Source organism: Diadema antillarum, unplaced genomic scaffold (genome assembly GCF_040938485.1).
Source record: "Diadema antillarum isolate AM-2024a unplaced genomic scaffold, OU_Dant_1.0 seq00001941_RagTag, whole genome shotgun sequence".
In the NCBI taxonomy this organism is placed as follows: Eukaryota; Metazoa; Echinodermata; class Echinoidea; order Diadematoida; family Diadematidae; genus Diadema; species Diadema antillarum.
Window position 1 is genome coordinate 313460 of NW_027272601.1, and position 6000 is coordinate 319459.

The following is a 6000-nucleotide window of genomic DNA, read 5'->3' on the forward strand; positions in this document are numbered from 1 at the left end:
TTCTGTTCTGGAAAAAAAATCCAACAACAAACAACCACCCATAAACTGCACAGTTGTAATTTTATGGACTCCCTGTTGCCCAATGATTAGCCATAAAGGTATGTCAAGGCCTGTCATGAAAATATTTATTTCACTCACATCAGAGCATAATTACCCTCAAATAATGGGAAGCTGCAAGGGGCATGAAACTTTAATGGAGCCACAGAGCCACCACAAATTCAGCAGTGGTAGACCCATATAATGACACATGAGCACCATCAAAGAGATGTGTGATGCCTTGTGGTTACCACGTTTCTGCTTCGTATCAACCACATGACACATGATATGCCGCATATTGCCATGCGTCTACCATGTCAAATTTTTGTATCCAGAAAAAGAACAACAACAGTGACGACAAAAATTTTCATGATGGCTTTGCTAGGTAGCTTCGTGGCCAGCAGCATTGTAAACAAAGGCTTACCACGCATTCTGATACTGGATTGCTCACTCAATTTCATTCACACCATGTTTTCAGGTTCGGTGTCATTGGCGAAGTTCAACTATTTGTAGGATGTAGATGTGACGTGGCCCAATAGGGGCGTAGGGATCCACATAATCCTCTTGAAGCATAGCAAAACACTACGTCACACTCTGCTGTCATGTGGATGGCCCTGTAGCCATGAAATTAGCATCACGGCTTGAAGACAGGGCAGACTTTCTTTCACTGTTACAGGAAACCCAAAGCCCAGATATAAATGTGGATTGAGTCGAAGCAGCAACATTTGCAGAACATCAGTGAAAACTTTGAGGGAAATCGGACAATCCATTCAAAAGTTATGGATGTGTAAAGTTTTGTTGCTGTCATTGCTGGATGAGGAGACTGCTACACTTCATGACATCATTATGGACAAAATATAAAGAAGACAAAGAAATTTCAACATAATTTCACATTCCTAGCATAGTGAAAGAGCACTTGACTTACCTCTTACAGAAAGCAGGGGTAATAATATTACCCTAAACATATGCGGGTAAGTCAATAGAATGTGTACCTTTTATGAAAAATTAGATTTTGTGGGAATCTCCTCATTTTTTTTTTAAAATTTGTTGTCCAGAATGACATCATGGACATTAGTAGTCTTATCATCCAGCAATGACCATGCAGAAAATTTACAAATTCATACATTTTGAATGAATTATCCCATTTTCCTCAAAACTTTCACTGATGTGTTCTAATATTGCTGCATCCCCTCAATCCACCTACATATTTGGGTTTGGGTTGCCTTTAACTCCTTCAGGCCCAATCGTAATTCTTGGCATGACCTCTAGCCTGCCACGTGTGGCTTTCTGCACAAATGCAATTTCGAGACAGAGGGAGTGCTTTCCTCTGCTGTATTGTTCACTCTCACACGCAGGCAGGCTCGTGCGTACTAATCGTAGCTTCCTGGTCTCTCAGTGGGAGTAATTGAGGGGATTAAGCTAAACTAACGAACACAGCAAGAACCAGAGTTTGGTGTTGATCACGCCTTGTACTAATCTGAATTGACAAAACGTGGTACTCGCCTAATATCTATTCTACCCTTGAGTTTGAGGTGTCTGTAAATCTCGCATAACGCATTTCACTCGAAAGCAGTGATCAGGTGAGACCACTTTGGTGAGAACGACTCTGTGTGGGTCACGCCTGTTGCAGACTTATTGTGCTCATGCATACTGCTATTCCATGGTGCTCTGGTGTCTACAAATTAATCTGGCAGTCTGGGGTTTCAGTGCACAGAATCTGAATGCAATGGTTTAAAGTGCTGGTCTATGAGAGATGGGGTAAACTCTATCGATATTTCTGCCAATGTGAACGCACCTTGTTTACCATGGGGTTAACTATTTCTGCCAATGTGAACGCACCATGTTTACCATGGGGTTAACAATATTTCTGCCAATGTGAACGCACCATGTTTACCATGGGGTTAACAATATTTCTGCCAATGTGAACGCACCTTGTTTACCATGGGGTTAACTATTTCTGCCAATGTGAACGCACCATGTTTACCATGGGTTAACGATATTTCTGCCAATGTGAACGCACCATGTTTACCATGGGTTAACGATATTTCTGCCAATGTGAACGCACCATGTTTACCATGGGGTTAACAATATTTCTGCCAATGTGAACGCACCATGTTTACTTCGTAACAGTTCATCATTCACCGCTCCATGATATCCAACTGCCTATGTGAAAGACATAGTCTACTTAGTGACAGCCAGCTCCTATCCGGTTTCAGCCATATGGCCCGGCGTGGTCCCGTAAGGCCTGGCATTCATATGATAGCATGAATCTCAGATCAAACAGCATTTGAATGAACACTTTTGTACATCAAAGTGTGAGAAAATTATATTTGTGTGTGGATCGGCAAAGGTACAAACACACTCTCTTCTCCTTGCCATCGAAGTGGAGAAAATTTGTGCCTATTCGTACCTATATCTCCTTCTCCAAGTTTATATCTCCCATCACTCTGTACTTCCAGCCAATGTGATAATTTTTCCCACAAACAACTCATTTTCTTTTTTAGTCACCACTCAGAATTTCACATGCCAAGCGTGACTTATTTGTCACCAGTATGGATATACTTTTCCCTGTTTTCTCAGGAATGGAGTCATGTTGTTCTCCCAGGAAATTTAGTGTGAGTTCTCGTAAATGGTTGTCTTTTTATTTCTAGTTGCTTTATTAAAACTCCTTTCTGTTAATGATCTTTATTGATCTGATTATTTATCTTTTTTTTTTTGGGGGGGGGGGGGGGGGGGTACATCTTTATTTGGGGGTTTAGTAGATGGATGGGAGGGCATTGGGTGTGTCTTCACAAAATGTTTCATACACACCAACATATACAGTAGTGTTGATTTAGTACATGATGATTTTTTTGTGTGTGTTTGTGTGTGCATTCTTTTTTTTGATACTGAGAGCTTTTATTACAACAGAGAAAAAAAAATGTGACTTGTTTACACGTGGCTTGCTATCCATCAGTGTATCTTTGTGTGATGTACGTATTTGTAAATATCAGCAATGTAATTCATATATATATGTGTGTGTGTGTGTGTGCCACATGCACGAGTTGTGGATGTTGTGTTAATCAGCTGCAATTTCTTGATTTGCCATCGTTCTTGCTAGGAGTGTGCCTGCAATTTAAAGACTAAGTGAGTTAGCCTGATGACAGTTAAAGAGCCATAGTTTGCTGCAGACAGAACACAGCAGTGTGAAACACCCAAAACGGTAGAGGCAAAGCAGTGTGATCGATTCTGAGCCCATAATGGAGCCAGCTCAAAAACGAGATATTTAGACAGTGAATGCTTCTAGTAACATAATTATTTTCTATTCCTTACAAAAAATTATGAATTTCTTTCTCATTTTGTTGCATTCTGTTGCTAACAAAGATTAATGAATGTCATTCCACTTTGTCACACGAAACAAGCTACTTGAAGCTATTTTCTGAGCGTTACATATAATATTGGTTATGACCTGAATTGATTTGTTGCCTTTTTATTTACATTTCTTTTTTCTGTTTTGTTTTGTAGCATTTTCCACATGTATGCAGTGTGAACTGATAGATTGCTTTAAGCGTTACAACTTCCGTCGATTTCCTTTGTTTTGTTTTTTGTTCTCTGTGCCAAATTAAAATTGTTTTTTCTAAATGCTTGTAATTTTGAGCCCTTGAAAAATGTGAAGTATTTTACTACACACTTTCTTTGTTGACATGATTGTGCATAACAACCAGTTACAGTACGTCTCGTGTGTTTAAATAATGGAGAACAATTTTGTCTCCATGTCCAGGATCTCATTTGTGGAGATTTGGCGGCTATTATTTCTTGTCGCTAAACAGTCCTCCCTGTCGGGTTTGAGGTGTTACTGAAATCTGGAGACGTGCAATTTGATGAGAGAGACTGGTGCCGACTAATGCCTGTAATACAATTTGTATTAAAGTCCAGAGAGAAGATGTTTTGTACGATTATATAATATCAACTGAGTTCTTTGCATAGACCTTAGTTTTATGAGAATCTTTGTCATAATTGCACTGATAAAGGTCACCATCACAGAGAATTTTGAATGCAAGATAAAAAATCATGCATTGGCTGATTATTCATTTTTTTTTTTTTTTTTGGTATGTCTTTTTTTATGTTTTTTTTTTTCCTGAAGCGGCCAAATTATGTGTAATTCATACCGTTGGCCTTTATATTTTCTTTTTTTGGTGAAGTGGCCAAATTATGTATGTTTCATACCATGGTCCAATTAACTTTGTGCTGAGCCCAGTAGGCTGTGAAGTTTTGCCAATAATGTTCTGAATTGCTCCTTTAAAGGCTGGAAATAATCAACATTGGTAGTGTGCAATAGGGGTAGAAGCAGGAATATGTCAATCAGTGTACGTTGTATTCATGATTATTGAATAATATTTCAATTCTCTCTGAGTTTATAGTCACTCTCCCTTGTCTTTTGTGTTCCTTGTTAATCCCTTCTTAAAGGCTCTTCCACAGGCTTCAACTTCCTTGACTTTGTGACTTGTGTGCAAGTCAGCTACCGAGCCAAACTAGATATGAAACCATTGTGAAGATTTAGTTTACAATGTGGTAACTTTCACATGGTTGATTGTGTATGATTTGAGAGAAAGAATGGGGGGGGGGGGGGTGTTAGTATCAATGTGAACAGTGTAGCAAAGTGCTTTATGTCATACAGATATGACCACCTTGCTTTCAGTGATGTATTCAAATTCACTAACCCTCATGTTTTAGGGTGTGTATTGGTATCACTTGGCTGATTTTGGAAACTACTTGCCTCGAATCCTAAGATGATGCCACACCTGTGAAAAATGAATCATGCCACGACGAACATGTCCAGTGTTGATTTAATGGCTCTTTCCTTTTGGTCGTTGAAAATGATGCTCATTAGAATGAATGAGAACTTTCAGTTTTGCTTGCTCGGCCAGAGAACACTTGTGTGACTGAATTTGACACATGTGATATTGAAGCAAAAGTCGTAACCTGAAGATGAGTCTGGTGTTCTTGTCTTCTAATGAGGAAAGATACCATATAAATGTGGATATCTATCTGGCAATGTCTTTACAGTGAGGGCATGAGTTCAAGGAGTAATTGTCTGCCCATGCATATATTTCTCACTGCTATCTTGTTTGCAAGCAGGGGGGGGGGGGGGGGGTTGGGGGAGGGGGAGGGGGCTCTCTTCATTCACAGAGGGCTTGTTCTCTACCAAAGAACAGATTGCAACAAACACAAATGAGTGCTGTTGATTTATACATCAACATGTGAATGGAAGAAGAGATACTCTCTCTCACCCCCTTCCCCCTCTCTCTCTCCTCACTCTCTGCCCATTTATCTATCTGTATCTATCTATCTCTCTTTTTATTTATCTCTCTATTATCTCTGTCTCTCTATCTATCCATCTATCTACATGTACCTATCTACTTTTCTATCTGTATATCAAGCTCGCTATACAATAGTATCTGTCTATCAATCTATCTGTATCCCTCTATCTCAATCCATCTCTCTTCCTTTCTATCTATCTATCTATCTATCTATCTATCTATCTATCTATCTATCTATCTATATTTATTTATCTATCTATCTACCTATCTATCAATCTATGTATCTATCTATCAATCTGTCTCCCTATCTCCATCCCTGCCTCTTCTTTTCTATCTATCAGTCTATCTATCTATATCTTTAAATGATACATTCCTCTCCACAGTAGTTCTCATACACTGATTTCCCCTGTGACATCACTGATTACCCAATCTCCTGTACGGCATGCTCTAAACCTCTACCAAACATGCCAAACTGACTAATGCCCAGTGTGCACCAAACACTCTTATGAACAGCCTTTGCCTTTCACTTCTCCAGTATTTCTATCTGTTTTGTTTTTCTGCCTGGGTAGTATGACCATCACTGCTAATTTCAGTTGCTATTTCTGTCGTAACAATACCCTTGGGAGAGATCCTTGCAAGTTTTGATGTGTCATAACTTGTCTTG